At 41.7% G+C, this 16,459-nt stretch overlaps 1 protein-coding gene and 1 pseudogene across 15 annotated transcripts in view; both read right to left on the bottom strand.

Moving 5' to 3' along the window:
* Window positions 1–16,459, bottom strand: part of ATXN1 (ataxin 1) — a 413,109-nt gene that overhangs the window by 233,737 nt on the left and 162,913 nt on the right. The window lies entirely within an intron of this gene.
* LOC140626211 (peptidyl-prolyl cis-trans isomerase A pseudogene) lies at window positions 8,040–8,532 on the bottom strand (annotated as a pseudogene).

Here is a 16,459-nt window from a genome sequence, read left to right as displayed (position 1 = left end):
CAAAAGTCCACATATTGTAGGATTCTGTTTATATGAAATGTCTACAATAGTCAAATCTATATAGAGAGAAAACAGATTGCCAGGAGCTGGGGTTTGTGAAGGATCGGGGTAACATGGGAAGTGACCATTAATGTATATAAGGTTTCTTTTTGGGGTGGTGACAAATGCACAATTCTGGGCAGCACAAATGACAGACTGTACATTAAAAAAAAAAAAGTTAGCTCTACGCTTCCTGCTTCCCGTCTCCTGAATAAAGAATATTTGTCTTCCCTGGGTGAAAGGTCTTGATGGGTAGAGCGTACCCAATGTAGAATTCCAGCAATTTCTTTAATTGTGAATATCAGAAGATATCGATCCTCTTCCCCTGGAGATGTTGTCGGGTGGGTGCCAGAGAGGTTATTTCGCTTTTTCTTTCTATCTGCTTCTTTCAGTCCTGGCTACTGCATTCGGGTTTCCCCATGAGCACAGTGGTTAAAAATCAATCTTTACTTGATCTTCACAGGCAAAAGCTTTAAAAGTGGACAGGCCTTTTCATACCCAGTTTAAAGCTTATGAAAAAAATACTGGGGGGGGGGCACTCTGGAACATTGGTTTTAGGCTTCTCCAAATCATGGGGACAGAGTACCTAAAAGCAATGCTTTCTCCAAACTACTCCTCTTAATAGGCAACATGATTTTCTTTAGGGAACAAACTGCAAGGACAAAGTATTGAAAAACCACTCCCCATGGCCCATTTGATGTTTGATTTATCTGATAAACATGCCAATCACTGCCTACAAAGCAACCTCATAATATGACCAGTTCCAGGAAATCAACCTTTTCCACAAAAGTCAACAGTGTTTTTAAGGGAATGCTGAAGTTAAAAAATCAGAATGCCAAATTATTCATTTGCAATAATAATTAATAATCACAGTGACAAAAAAAAAAACCCAGCAATTATTATTTCTGTACGACTCCAAAAAGTCTCTGGATAATGCTGGCTGTTGACCACAAAAAAGCACTGCCTGTAGTCCTCGAACATTCCAGGAATCAAACACAAAAGCATTTCTCAAAGACTTCCCACGAAAACCATTTTACTACATAGGGTTAATGTAGTTTCTTTAAATGTCAATAAAGTCTCTTCAAATGTTTCAGCGTCAATGTTCAGGACTGGAGACACAAAACAAATGATGAAGTGCCATGTTTTATGACAGGTTACTCTGGTCAGTGGCATGTCAGCTGTAAAACATAAACTTCCACTGAGATGAGCACATTCAATGACTGTCAAGTAGCCCACTGGGTTTAATGTTCGTGAAGAGGTGCCAACCCCATTTGGTGTGTATAATCTACAAATGAATCCAAGCACTATCAGTGCCGAAAACTGCATGACTCTAGCTGGCAGGGCATTGGGGGAGGTCTCCAAAAAGAGAGAGAGAGAGGGAAAAAAAGGGGGTTTTCATGACATTGGAAGAGCAGATTATATAAGATTTAAGTGGAATAATAACCATAAAGCTTTCATGTATCTCCAGATATCTAGAAAGCTGTACACTCAAGCTGGTCATAAAACAGAAATCCATCAAACTTAACGATTTCTATTCTACATTCAGCATTCGTGTTTTTGCATCCAGATATAAGAAGTACGATGCACACTATTCTGCTTTTGTTTGGCCAAGGCGGAAAAATTCAGATGGTACCCTACTTCTTGTGGGGTCTTAAAGAGGTAGCTTCAAGAGTTCTCCATTCATGACTTTGGCTCACCTTTTAGAACTCTGGATTCCCCCCCAAACACTCCCTTGTCTTATTATTGGAGTAACTTGTAGCTAAACATTATAAGCAGTGTACTTACAGGGGAAAAAAAAAATATATATATATAAGTTGCCTTTTATACGTTTTGACAATCAATGCTCAGCAATAACCTGACAGTATTTAATTATAATGCCTGACTTTTCTATAGTACTCCACAGTTCATAAAGGGCTTTCTTTCACACTCACGTAGGCTTCTTTGTATTAAACCACAGCTTTGCAGCTAAGTTTCTGTGAAACCCTTTCAAAGATATTCGTCAATTAGTGATCGGTTACCATATAAAGGCGCCTGAAATCTAGGAGGATAATTTGGGAGAAAGTGATTGTAGAGACCGGGGAGGGCATCTATGAGGACATCAGAACTGTTCTCCCGGTGTTGACAGCAACGAAAAACCAGCAAAAGTTCCAACAAAATACCTGAACTTGAACCTAAAAGGAAAATGTCTCTAGCAGAGGCCTCCAGACTGTCTTAAACCAGAAGGGGAGGACCATGAAGCACGACTGCATTTTCACTACACGAGCGTCAGAATCTGAGCCTCAAGTGCAAATCAGAGCAACAGCTGAGACCATTTTCTTACCATTGCAGGGGTGCACCCCCACGGGTGAGGGGGGACCCCTCCTCCTTTGTATCCTTTGTAATGCAGCAGCACAGCACCCTGACAATCTGTGACAAGCTTGCACCGTCCTGGGCATCCTATTTCTGCTTCCTAACAGAACAGCATCAGTCCCATTTGTGATCATATCCTGTCAGCAGCTCTGCTAACAGCAGAATTTTTCGCTCTTGTATATGGACAGCAAGTTCCCGAAGGAGGAGCCGCTCTAAGACCAAGGTTCTACCCTTTTTGCTTTACAATATGATGCCAGCAGGAATTGCTCTGTGCCCGCATTAGGCCTATAAACAGATTCGAAATAAACAAGGCTTGTAATCTGCAAATTGGCTCCACGGAGCAAGTAACTGATTCATCAGATATTTGTAAAAGCAAATACAAAAATCCATGAATTATGTCTCTGTGTCGACAAACTATAAACTGCTCAGAACTTTTATGTTAACAAGGCACTTTGCTTTGATGTGTTGCGTTTTCCCCCTTGTATGTGTGGAACACATACACAAAAGAGAATTATAAACTTCGGCGTTCCTTAACCTTTACAAACCAACACAGTAATTATATTGCAAGATATCTGACAACCCGGGGTAATACAAGCAAAGAATTCTTTCTCTCCCCCACTTCCTTTAAATGGTTCTCAATTTTTCTACAATTTACAGACTCCCCGCGCAAAAGGTTTTCATAGCCATGAATCGTACTGAAGATAAATTGGTAGATAAAATAAAATCGCTATTCCAATTCACGAGAATATTTGAGGCACCTCCAAAGGAAATGTTTCTCCAAACATAAAGACAGTATTAAATTTTAAGAGCAAGGCTATCATCAAAATGAATGCAGAAAAGAGTAAACATAAGTTAACTTGACAAGCCCATACTGATAAAGCACAGATAAATGTTATCTCTGGGTTACAAGCCCAGTACAGGGAGTCCTCAATTTATGAATGATCTGTGCACAGAAAGTGCATTTGTAAGTCAGTTGTTTAGAACTCCAATCCCATTTTCTCAGAGAAACGACATTTATAAATAGTGCTCGGTTTTGTCAGAAGGCAAACAAGAGCTATTAAGCCCATAATGTCGACAAATTCTAGTCCTGACAGCTCTCAAGTAAGCTGTCCCTATGTTGAGTAGGGGCAGAAATCAAGAGGAGGTCAGGGAGAGGAAGGTTCCTTCTTCCCCACCTGGAACTTCCCAAGTTTTTTCTGGCATCTGCCTGCCTCTCTTTACAGACTCTCTCTTGCCCCAACTTGTATTCCACACCAATCCCCCCATCAAAATACCGCATCCCAACTCATGGAATAGAGCACCAAATAATTTTGTAGAGCTAACCCTCAACCCCCTTCCCCAAACTCCCCTTCTTGTGCTCAGATATCTGACAATCAAAAGCTTCCAGATAGTTCAGTTCAGTAAACACTTGTTTCAGAGTTGGTGGGAGAGAAAATCTTGGGAGACTGGAATGAGGATACAACTGAACCCTGAGTACAGAACGCAGGTAATGAGACATTTGGAAGGACTGGGATAATTTTGGGGATTCCTTTGGAATTCAGTTAACAGGAAAAGGACCCAGGAAGTGGCAATTCAAAGAACGTAAGAAGCAGTTTCCTCACCAACTGGCAGAGATGAAACCCCGGGATGGTGGTGGGGGTGCCATCTCCTGGTGGTGGTATTTAGAAGGTTCCCTGCCGTTCCATGTGGAGCCGCACATGATTGCTTCCTCTTTTCTTCCCCACTGAAGATAATATCAGGGGATGGGTGTTCAGAGGAAGATGGTCTGAAGGACCCAGAGTCCTGACACACTGACTCAGTGGGCTCCTGATTTTCCTAGGACAGAGGTGTGGTGTCCTGCAAATCATTGCATACTCAACCAGGTATGTCCCCAGGGTGTGGCTGGGATGGAGGTAAAGGCTGACATCAGGCTTTATCAGGCAGAGGCTGGTTAGTGTTCCACAGACCAGAGTCCTTGTCCCCATGGGCATAAAGGTGGGCACATCCCATCTTTCCCAGCTGTTAGGTATGTCCGTGTGACTAAATCTGGCCAAGGGCACATGAAAGATTGATGCATGCCTCTTCCATTAGTAAGTCTCCAGTGAGATCTTTCACTCTCTCTCTCTCCCCCCCAACTTCTGGCCAAACTGCTATAGAGGAAACTCCAGGTCACCCAGGGACCTCACGAATGGCTGAGCCATGAAATGGAAGGACTCTCGGTCTGGGCATCTCCACATGTGGATACCTCCACCCCCAACTGAGATTCCTGAAAGTTAACTCTAATGAGGAGGGGTGGGTACGGGGTTCTTAAAGCACCATCCTTGTTTTCTGTGCCTCCTCCTCTTTGTTGCATCTCAGAAGAAGGTCCTTTATGTTCACCTACCCTGAATAATCCACGAGGTTGGTTTGCCTCTTAAAATGAATGGCCCCACACTGCTGAGATTTTATGATGCTTCTAATTTTTCCACTTCCTTCACTGTGGTCAATATATTTGACACTAAAAGGCCCCCTTATTCCTTTTAATCTACTTGGGGGAACTGGGTAAGTATACTCATTACATCATTAATCTTACTCTCGGTGCCCATCTCAGGGCCTCATCCACAGCATCAAGTGTAGGGCCATTCATCAGTCATTCTTCTCCTTGAGAAGTCTTTTTCCTATTATTTTGCAGATTTCATAATGAGGTTAGAGTCACAAAAGTATGTGCACTGGATAAGAAAACTAGGATTCTATGATTGTTATGACAAATTTCACAGAAGTAACATCACGTGAACGTTGTTAAAAGAATTTGCTCACTTCATTCTTATTCATTCAGTATACTTTTAATGGCGAAGAGAAGAAGAGAAGATGATGGTGAAGAAGGGAAGGAGTCTGTAACCACGCCCACCTCTTGCTCTGTAAGTATCCCCCTTATTACGTTTTTGAATGTTACAAGGTACGGTACAAAGTCTAAATTAAGACAGAACTTAGATTTTGCTCATTCCTAAAACTTGGCTTTCTATCCTTGCTTCTTCCACGGCAGTTTTCTGGCACTCTCCCACCCTCATCCCTTTGTTGCATTTCTGAAAGGTCCACTAGGTTAAATGACCATTCACTTCCTATGTGGCATCCTAAAAAATAAAAGAATTAACCTGTAGAGGGTAGAGGGGCACCTGAGTGACTTAGTTGGTTAAGCCTTGGAGTCTCAGTCTCAGCTCAGGTCATGATCGAGCCCTGCACTGGGCTCCACGCTGGGCACAGAGCCTGCTTAAGATCCTCTCTCCCTCTGCCCCAACCCTCCCTACTCATTCTCTCTCTCTCTCTCTCTCTCTCTCTCTCTCTCTCTATCTCTCTCTAAAAAAGAAAGAGAGAGAATTAACCTGTATAATACATTTGTATGAACTCATGACAAAGAATCACTGATAGGTTTCTCAGTCTCTATGGGGCTCTGCTGAAGTTTCCAGAGCAGGGATTCTGCTTGCCTTCACCTTGCAACTTTTTGAAAATAAGTCCAAAATGTTTTCCCGAAGTTCAACATATGACTCCCACTTCCACCACCAAAAGAAGAGTGGACACCCGCTGTAGGAAATGTGCTCTACTCAAACCCATCGGGCACTCTGGGAGGGCACTCTGATATGGGCTGACCGGCATATATAGCTTTGTGGAAAGAACCTTTGGACAAAGTTTATATGGAACCTTTATACAGAACCATTGACTATAATTACAATTTAGAACTCTGTTCCCTAAGAACAAGACCGAAGACCATACATACAAAGACCATAAAAAGATTCTTTATCCTCCTACTTTGAACATATGTGCTTCCATAGAGGCCCATAGAGGGGACCTTGTGGTCACTTCATAGAGCGCCACTGATAATGTCCACGCTGCAATGCCAATGTCATTTCCTTTTACATTCTACACAAAACATCTATTTGCATTATGAAACACACTGCCATTTTAGACCAGGTTTTAAATACACCGTAGGCACTTCATATTTCATGGAGAGTTCTCAACGTTAAGAAGAGATTTGGAACTTAAGTTTACAGGTTGCAAAGGTGACACAAAATGCTTCATTCTGGACTAGAATCAGCACCACCCCAATTTCACACTTGTAAGAATACCAAGTAATTTCCATTTACAGTTAACCATGAAAGAGGTTAACTTGCTCTTCGGTTTCCTATTCTCAACAAAATGTCTATTTATTATCTATTTTTGTCTAAGCATTGATTGATATCAAAAAAGGGGGTAAGAACTCAGTTTTTAAGAAACATAACTTAAAATGTTGATTGTAAGAGGAATGGAAATCTTCAGAGACTTTCAAAGACCTTTAAACCACAAATCCAATTACCACCAGCCACAATCAAATGCGTATGTCCAAGTATGTACAAAGTGAATACACCCACTCTTCTGCCCCTACCTTGCCGGTAATCAAGCCCCAAGACTAATTCTGACTGTGTGGGATCACAGCTCATAAATGCTGATGAAGAGGCTACCAGCTTGTTGCAGAGATAAATACACACACACACACACACACACACACACACAATCCCTTTACAGAGTCATCCTTGAGGTCTAAGTAGAAAATTATGAAATAAATGATGAAAACAAAGGAATAAAAGATACAGAAACCCTTTGCTAAGTAGCAGAGAGAAGGGACAAGCTACAGAGAAGATGAGCACAGCCACATTTGTCCAGAAGAACATTAACGGAGGGTCTGCTCAGTGGGCCCCACTGTATAAAACAAATTCAAAAGACATAGTGCCTAAAGATTGGGAGCTCAAAACTTCAGCGCACGAACCTCTTTTTCTATTTCTTCTATAAAGTTCCTTGTGTTTTTATGGTATTTTAACTTTTGTGTTTGGAGCTGTTGGAATCCAGAGATCTCGATCTTGGCAGAATTATGATTTAATAGGTTTTTTTGGTGAGTAGACTCTGAACAGTAGGCTAGACATCTTTATTAAGCATAGAGAAATGCCAACTTGAAAAAAATATCCAAACACTGCTCATGGCTGCTGTTAGGAAGAGATAAACTCCCTCAATTCCCTTCCTTCTCTTTATTTGGAGGACAGGGACCACCCACGCCCCCCAGCAGGAGGGTCTGAGCTAGTCATCTATGAAGCCATTCAGTCCAGCTCAAGCCATGGGCTTTGCTGCCCATGTTTCATAGGCAGACAGTACAGTTACATGTTTCTTCATCCTCCTTCTTTGCCTAGACTACATAATTCCTCAGTGTAGGCACTCAAGTATCTGTTGAATGAATTATTTCAATTATGGACACCCGCATCACCCGTCTGTCCTGTGAGCTTGACCCAAGAACTGTCTTTGCCTCTTCCTTCTTCATGCCCTACATCCACCCATCACTAAGTTGTAGAAGTCTACCTCTTCAGATGCTTTTAGATATGCTGCTGCTTCTTTTTCTGACTCCCCACCTCAGGCCTCTCATGACCTTAGCTTCTCATGGCCTCTTGAAAGAACAGGTCTGTTGCTGTTTACTTTTTATTTCGTTATCATAAATTTAACTCTGTAATCCAGCTAGACTTGAAGGGGAGTGAGGGAAATATGGAGCCATAGAACTGCAGTGAGAACACAAAGATTATAGGACATTTTGAGCAGAGAGCAGGGGGTGATGGGATGCTCTCCTGAGCTACAGAAGGAATGGTTGGGTAGTTAAGATAAAATACAAGTTAAATTTGTTAGATTTGTCCACAGTCAGCAATGATAATCTTTTGCTGGTCTTGCCATTCCTGGACCCAAAGAGCACCACAGCTTCCACAATATTCACACCCTCTCTCACCTCGCCAAAGACCACACGCTTTCCATCCAACCACTCAGGCTTGGCAGTACAGATGAAAAACCTGGAACCATTTGTCTTGGGTCCAGCATTTAACATGGACAAGATGCCAGGACCCGTGTGCTTCAGGATGAAATTCTCATCAGCAGCTTTCACCCTGCAGATGGACCGGCTGCCAGTGCCATTATGGCAAGTGAAGTCACCACCCCTGGCACAGAAATCCCAGAATAATCCTGTGAAAGCAAGAACCTTTATAACCGAATCCTTTCTCCCCAGTGCTCAGGGCAGGAAAATTCTCTGCTGTCTCTGGAACTCTGTCTGCCAACAGCTCAAAGGAGATGCAGCCCAAGGGCTCACTGTCCACTGCAATGTGGGAAAACAGTGGGACTGGCCATTGCTGGGTGGCGTCTTTGAGGCCCCAGGACCTATTTCTAACTCCTAACTCACCTGCTCCCATTTTCCCAAGTCCCAGCCACCTGGATATCCTTTCACCGATTTTACATATGTGCCATCATCTCACTGTGTCACTTCCTTGAGCAAGAATTTGTAATTGTGTCAACTGCCCCATGAATTGCAAACTCCAATGCCATATTTTAATGGTCCTCTACTCTGTGCTCCCCACAGGGGCCCAGCTTCCTTTCATACTGATCTTCAGCAGCAATGCACACATCCCTTGGCCAGCCTCTTCACCTATCCCACGCAGGTCATCTGCCGCCCCCCCTCCCTTGAGCCTTCATTGGTGCTGTCCTTGCTCCTAGATCCATCCCTGTTTTGCTTTTTATTTTTAAGATTTATTTTTATTTATTTGAGAGAGAGCGTGTGCACATGCAGAGAGGGAGGGGGAGAGGGAGAGAGAATCTCAAGCAGACTCCCTGCTGAGCACAGAGTCCAACGTGGGGCTTGGTCTCACGACCCTGAGATCATGACCTGAGCCAAAGAAATCAGGAGTTGGATGCTCAACTGAGTGAGCGCCCCAGGCACTCCCAGACCGACTCCTGTTTGTCCCACCCATCATCTCTATATCTCCTTTCAAGGTACTTCTCCTATGAAACTCATCCTTACATCTACACAACCCCAGCCATCCTCCTTTCCTCTCAGCACTCACTGACTCACACTTGCTCCCCTGCCCACTGCAAATTCTCGGTCATATTTTGTCATATATTGCTCCATAAATGCCTCCTGGGGGTTGGTATTATGTCCTCAGCTAGATTTTCATAACTTTAGATTTAAAGACTGTTGCAAAAATAGTACTGGGTTGCCTTGTCCCAGCACCCGGCTTTCCTTTATGTTCAAGTCTTACATAATCATGGGACAATGATCAAAACTAGAAAGTTAAGCTTGGCCAACACTACCAACAAAATCGTGGAATTTATTAGGATTTCACCAGTTTTTCCACATGTCCTTTTTCTGCTCTGGAAGCCAATCTAGGTTTTCACAAGACATGAACACATTCTGTCCCTTTAGTCTCTTCCAATCTGTGCAGTACCTCTATCCTTCCTTATCTTTAAGACCATGACACTTTCGAAGAGTACTTGTCAGTTGGCTGTTTTCTGGAATGTTCGTCAACTTGGGTTGGCTATTTTCTCTTGATGAGAGTGGGATTACACATGAGTGGGAAGAAGAGCACAGCAACAGTGCCTCCTTCTCAGCATTTCCTATGAAGGGCCACACAATGTCAATATGTATTAATGCTAAAACTTGATCAGTCAAGGTGAGTCTGCAAGTCTATCGGGATTATCCAGATAGAGTTACATATTTCTTTTTGTAATTACTAAATATTTTAGAGGTAGATACTTTAAAATTCCACAAATATCCTGTTTCTACCTAATCTTTTGCCCACCAATTCTAGCATTCACTGGTGGAACCTTCTTGTGGCATCCATTGCTATGGGTTCTAAATGATGCCTCACCGCTATGGGTTCTAAATGATACCTCTCATTTATTTATTTATTGGAATTCTTCCATAAGGAGAATTCTTTTGCCCTACTTATTTATTCAATTATTTATGTACTTTGGACTCATGGAGATTTATTTTATTCTTTGGTATCTAATCCACTATTTTTTCATCACACAAGCTGTTCTAACCTCCAGCTAGATTTTATGCTGTGTCAGAGTTGAGATGACCACGTTTTATACATTTTCCCACGTGTCTAAGACAATGACAGGGACACAGTAGGTGTCTGATTCATTGATTGATTGATTAACTCGTCATTTGATAAGTAATGTTCAAGGCGTTGTTAGGTGCCAGAGTTACTACAACAAATAAAACAATTCCTTCCTTCAAGGGGGTTTGCAGTCTAGTTAACAGAGACTCGTGTGTATCTACAAATCCTTGATAAAAGTATTTGGAAGAGTAGAGTGATAGCTCAAAGGGAATATAGTAAATTTTACCTGGAAAAAAGGAGAGTAGGGTGATAGGCAGAAGAAATTTTCTTAAGAAAAACAGTGGTCTGTGCCCTTTTTACTCCATTGCTCTATAAAATAATAAAAATAAGTGGGCATATAAAATATCTAGAGACAAATACTATAACACAGTTAACAGGTAGAGCCTGCCTCTGCATCTTCTAAACTAATTCTTAAAATCAAACCTCAACAGCACTCGTTTTAGGAAGATTTAATGTAGTAAACACAGACTCTTTATATAGTGACTATATGCTTTAGGAAGAAAATTGGAAAGAGCTAAGGTAAAAAAAAATCTAAGGAGCCATTTGTCTTAATCCAGTTTCCAAATCCAATTTCATAGTTTTTATGTCTTCACAGGGAATAATGAAGAGCAAATAAGAAGTATCATCAATCAAAGATGGACTCCCCAAGTTTCTGTACTTAATTCAATTTTCTTGTACTGCTCCTACTGTATTTTTCGAACAAAGCTGTTCTTTTCTGCATGTGATAGTTCAGACCTGCAAATATCCTCAGGAATAACAAACAAACAGGGCACATTTTCTGTCACAATTTACACTCTGTAACATTCTTTATCCAAAGCATTTTGAACTCCAAGCAAGCAGAGACACATCTAAAATACAAAAATACCCTGCCATATTGCAAGAGCTGCACACAATAGAGATTTTGTATTTTTAGACAGTTCTTGACACTTAAACCTGTTAATATTTAACTCCTACTATTGTTCTAAATGATGAATAAGCAAATGCTCTCCTGCACACCCAATGTTACATCATGCACTTTGGTTGCAACAGTAAATGCTGCAGAGAGGAATTTTACTTTCCCGGTTTCCTATCACCCTTTCTAATTATTGTCAGTGTGTCCTTTCCATGTTAGGGTGTACACAACAGATGCACATATGTGTTGCGTCTGTGGCTAGCCCCACAAATGCCCACATATTCACGGTGTGCACACAAATATGCCCATATGCATGCAGATTCATCCCCATGTTCATATCCACTTAGAAATCTAGCTTGCTGCACTGCCTGATGAGTCTGTAAATACACACAACGGCATGCAATCCAGTGGATTTCCTTTTGTTACCTTTGGTAGGAGATTAAGATAGAAAGCTTTAAAAAAAAAAAAGCCAAGAAGACACTTCATGGCATCTGTGATTAGGAGACAGAAGCCAATGAGACACATGGGCTGCCGCATAAGGGGAAGTTCAGCGCGCCAGCCCACACTTTTTTGTGAGGATTTACTAGATTTACTTCACCTTGCCTACTTGAAGTCTTCATCCTTCAGCATCCTACTTATCTTCCTCTTGTTCCTAACCCACAGACTCTTCCTGTCTCTACCCAGACCTCCCGAAAGGAGGATTATTAAATGAAACAAGAGAGCATTCTTTTTTGTTAGACAGTTATTCAACACTTACTCAGAGAAAAAAAATTATATTATAAATTATATTATTACATATAATATAAATCATATTATAAAATGATGTGGTGTATAGCTCAATAGAGAGTAGACAATTCTGTTACAGAACCCACTGGGAAATTTTTGGAAAAAATCCCATACAAACAGAAGAATTTCTGGGCCAGAAAAATGAGGAGCAGGAAAAAAAAATTCATGAATATTTTAAAATTTTTTCACAGATTTTTCCTGTCCGTGACTGATTCTCCATGGGTATGATCACAGGTGATCACTGCCCCTGACACCTTCCCATACAGTAAGCACGGTGCATATTGACAGAAATAGCAGGGAGTGGATATCAGAGTTCACGGAACATTGTTTATTCAGTACCTCACTTGATTTTTTTTAAAAAAAGATTTTCTTTATTTGAGAGAGAGCGAACACATAAGTGGCAGTAGGGGTAGAGAGAGAAGCAGACAAGCAGGGGGCCTGATGTGGGGCTTGATCCCAGGATGCTGAGATCATGATCTGAGCCGAAGGCAGATGCTTAACCAAATGAGCTACCCAGGTGCCCCTCACTTGATCCTGACAACACTCTGTTAGATACAATTATCTCCATTTCATAGATTACAGAAAAAAAAATCCCTCATATTTTAAGTGATTTGTCTGTGGTCACAGAGTCAATAAGTTGCACAACTGAAACTCCATATCAGAATTTCTGATACCAAATATCATTTTTTCCATAACATGAATTTTATTTTCCTTGAATTCATTCGTTCCATTTTTATAGTGGTAGGCTATATAAACTCTGCTTATTGCCTAAAGACTGTATATGCCTCTAAATGAAACTAACCCTTTAAGCCTGCATTTCTTTTTAAAGTTCTCTCTTTTCTGGTTAAACTAAAATGCCCACATTCCTTAGCACCTGCTTCCTTTTTCCCCAAAACCTCCCTTTTGAGAGATCTGATGTCCTATTATCGATTGATATGATTATGTCTGTTGACAAATCTTTGCTTTTTAAAAAGATATTATTTATTTATTCATGAGAGAGAGAGAGAGAGAGAGAGAGAGGCAGAGACACAGGTAGAAGGAGAAGCAGACTCCATGCAGGGAGCCCATGTGGGACTCGATCCCAGGATCCCGGAATCACACCCTGAGCTGAAGGCAGATGCTCAACCGCTGAGCCACCCAGGCATCTCAAATCTTTGCTTTTTAAAAATTATTATTCTTGCACACATTGCTCAGTATTTTTTAATTTTAACCACTGCTACTTCCATGTTCTTTAAATATTTATTATTTACTTCAGAGGGAGAGAGAGAGAGAGAGAGAGATCATGAGCGGGAGGGGCAGAGGGAGAGGGAGAGAGAGAATGTCAAGCGGACTCCATGCTGAACAGGGAGCCTGACGTGGGGCTCGACACCATGACCCTGAGATCATGACCTGAGCTGAAACCAAGAGTCAGGATGCTTAACCCACTGATCTACCCAGGCGCCGTTCTTATCCTAATAGCTATCACAGTGGTTACTTCCAGTCCAGAAAAATCTGAAGAGTTCTTCATTTTTATTCAACCGCATTTGTCTAGCATGCACATTTCTTGAATTTTCCTTTCTGGTCACTGTTATTACGAAGACCCTTGAATCAAGCAGAAGGGCTGTCGGCTCTTCCTGAGCCATTCAAAAGGTGCTTTGGACGGAACCACTTCTCTGCAGAGTACATTCCGATGTCATAAATACTGAACATGATAGAATCCTACGCGGGAGGCAAAAGGAAAAAGTAGCTCTAAACAGACAGATCTATTTATGTGCCAACACAGCCTGATAATTAGACCACTAGGAAAAAGAGAGAGAGAGAGAGAGAGAGAGAGAGACTATCCCCAGATGACAGCTTAATGGGACATTGGGCGAGACCCCTCTTCGGCACGTGTGTAGGAGATGCTTCACTGTGGTCAGCCTAGAGCTTCTGGAACGGCAGTCCACACTCTCAACCGCAGGGATGATCAGACTCCGGGCATACCACCCCTCCCTTCCTGCCGCCCAACTCCGCTTTCCTGCTGTTTTAATTGGATTATTTTGGAATCTGCTATTTCTGTCTCGCTCCTTTCCCCAAACTGTCATGTAAGTACTGCAGCTTGACTATTACTCAGCTGCCAAATTTCACTCCAGAGACGGCTGTATTTCAGTGGCAAGTGAAGTGATATTCCCTCTGCGCCATCTGAACACTAGCTTAAGGGGTTAAGCATCTGGAGAGGGGTGGGGGGAAGCCTTTACGCAGGAAACGAGTGTTTTTGTTTTATCCTGTCTTATCACCATTACTGGAGGAGCCGGTCATCAGCTCCACCTGAGCATGAAGGGGGGAACGTAGCAGGAAACACTTGACACATACACTCAAATGCACCAAGAGAGGACATAAAAGCCAACTAGGGCTTTTCCCGGGTTCTTTTCTACAGGGACTACAAAGCCTTACAAGATCTAGAATGTAAGATGATGATCATTTTGAGAAGGGCTGAAGCCTCAGAGAATAATAACCCATTCACGTTACATACATAAAACTTGGAGGCACAGAGTAAGCGGGTACTTTGTTCCAAGCCCCCCTGATCCCCAGGCCGAGGGCTTTCCTCCTGAACTTGGGTTCAGCCATAGACACGCTCAGAGGATCACGTCTCTGCCCCTGGGACCAAAGACAGCCCCAGCTTCTAAAGCATGTGATATAGCATTAAATTTCTCGTTCTGTTTGGTTAACGTTCATCTGTGTTAGATACTCAGGATTTAAAGTTGATCTCTACGAGCAAGAAACCAGAGTGTAAATAGAGGGAGAAGCAGAGTAGAAATAGTAGCAGTAAACAGTGTCGGGCCAGGGAATGTGTAAGGGTTTAAATGCATATAATCCTCACAGTGACCTGCTGTGCTCACTTGAAAGAACAAAAGAAAGAGATAGAGAAGACAGGATCTTTCCGAAAAGAAAAGTGCAAAGACCAAATATAACTACCAGGCCCTAGAAACTACCTTCCCAAATTTTACTAAAACATTTAATGAAAACCTAAATTGGAGGGGGTCTTGAGTTAGGGAGGCACAGAGTCTAAATGACCTTCATGTTCCCTTCCACCACCAAATACTCCGTCAGAAGCTGTGATTTCTAACATTCTACAATTTAGAAAACATAGCTAAATGCTTCATCTCATCAGATAAACTCTAAGAGGGGGAAAAAAGCATTAATTTGGAAAGTACCACAGGATAGCGACCCTCTCCTATCTCTCCTTCTCCTCATTGCTTACACTAGGACCAGTACAGTCTGCCAACATCAAAAAGAGCATCGGTGTAGCAGAGGACACAGAAGCAATTCAGCATTGCACCTTAGGGGTTCAAAAACAAAATGGCAGGCTTCAGTGTCAACTATTTTCTCATGTGTTTTCCTCCATCAGGTGACACAAGAATCTACTTTATTTTACGAGGTAAAAGAACTATGTGAATGTCTGCACACCGACACAGTAAATCACATGATTTGTACAGCTTTCAAAGAATAAACTGTTTTACATGGAAGTCTGGTAAATTATTTTAGAAACTCTAATATACTCCAAAATGGTTCTGAAAAGCTATGCCTACATCTAAAACACCATGTACTCTTGAGTCTTTGTCTCTATGTTTTTCATTTTGCCATGAAACACATCATTAAGTGTTTCAAAATAAATACCTTCCCCCAAACTGGCTATGAATTATGGAGGTTTTTTTTTTTTTTCAGGAACTAGAGTGGAAAACAGAAGAACATATTTATACTGAAAGGTAAGTTTTGAGGAGATCTCTATTTTAAATACCTAATGAATAACAATAGGGTTTTCTTTAGCACAGAAATGTGTGCTGCAATGCCCAGTATATGCACGTGTTGGATGGCTGGCTGGGTTGGATTGGGCAGTGGGATAAGCAACTTAAACTGGACATGTCAAAGACAGAAAAAGCATTTAGGTAAAGTATGTGGTAGAGGTTTGAGCCCCAGAAGGAAGCAGTTGACCAGAGAAAGACAAAATAAAGAAAAAGGAACCCACCAATCCAAAGACAGGAATGCAGCCTTTACCAAACCCATGCTGAAAGCCAAAGAAGACAAAAGAAATCTTTGAGTGTATTTTATTATTTCACGAATAGATGGGAAGAAGGTAAGAAGAACCACAATCCCACAAACAAGCAGAGTGTGGAATGGCACCCAAAACTGGAGAGGCCAAGTTGTGACAACCAGAGAGACTACTTTGATCTGGAACTTATACCCATTTAAAGTTAACCAAGTGAAGTTAATTATGCTTGTGCACAAAAGGTAGACATAATTATATACTTAATCTCCCCCAGTAACATGAACGACAGTGGATAAAGTAAGAAAAGGGATGCAGTTAATCAAAATTAGGGTAAGCTAAAGAGGTCCTGGTGAAGCAATCACCCCCATTCTTCTTTGGGTGGCAGCTGAACAAAGAAAGTACCACCATCTACCGTGCGCCACCCACTCTTCTATCTAGCACGTTAATATTGTCCCAGACTACAACATACTCATT

This window comes from Canis lupus, chromosome 37, assembly GCF_048164855.1.
Source record: "Canis lupus baileyi chromosome 37, mCanLup2.hap1, whole genome shotgun sequence".
NCBI classification, from domain to species: Eukaryota; Metazoa; Chordata; class Mammalia; order Carnivora; family Canidae; genus Canis; species Canis lupus.
The sequence above is the reverse complement of the archived record's forward strand: the minus strand, read 5'-3'. Positions and strand labels throughout refer to the sequence as shown.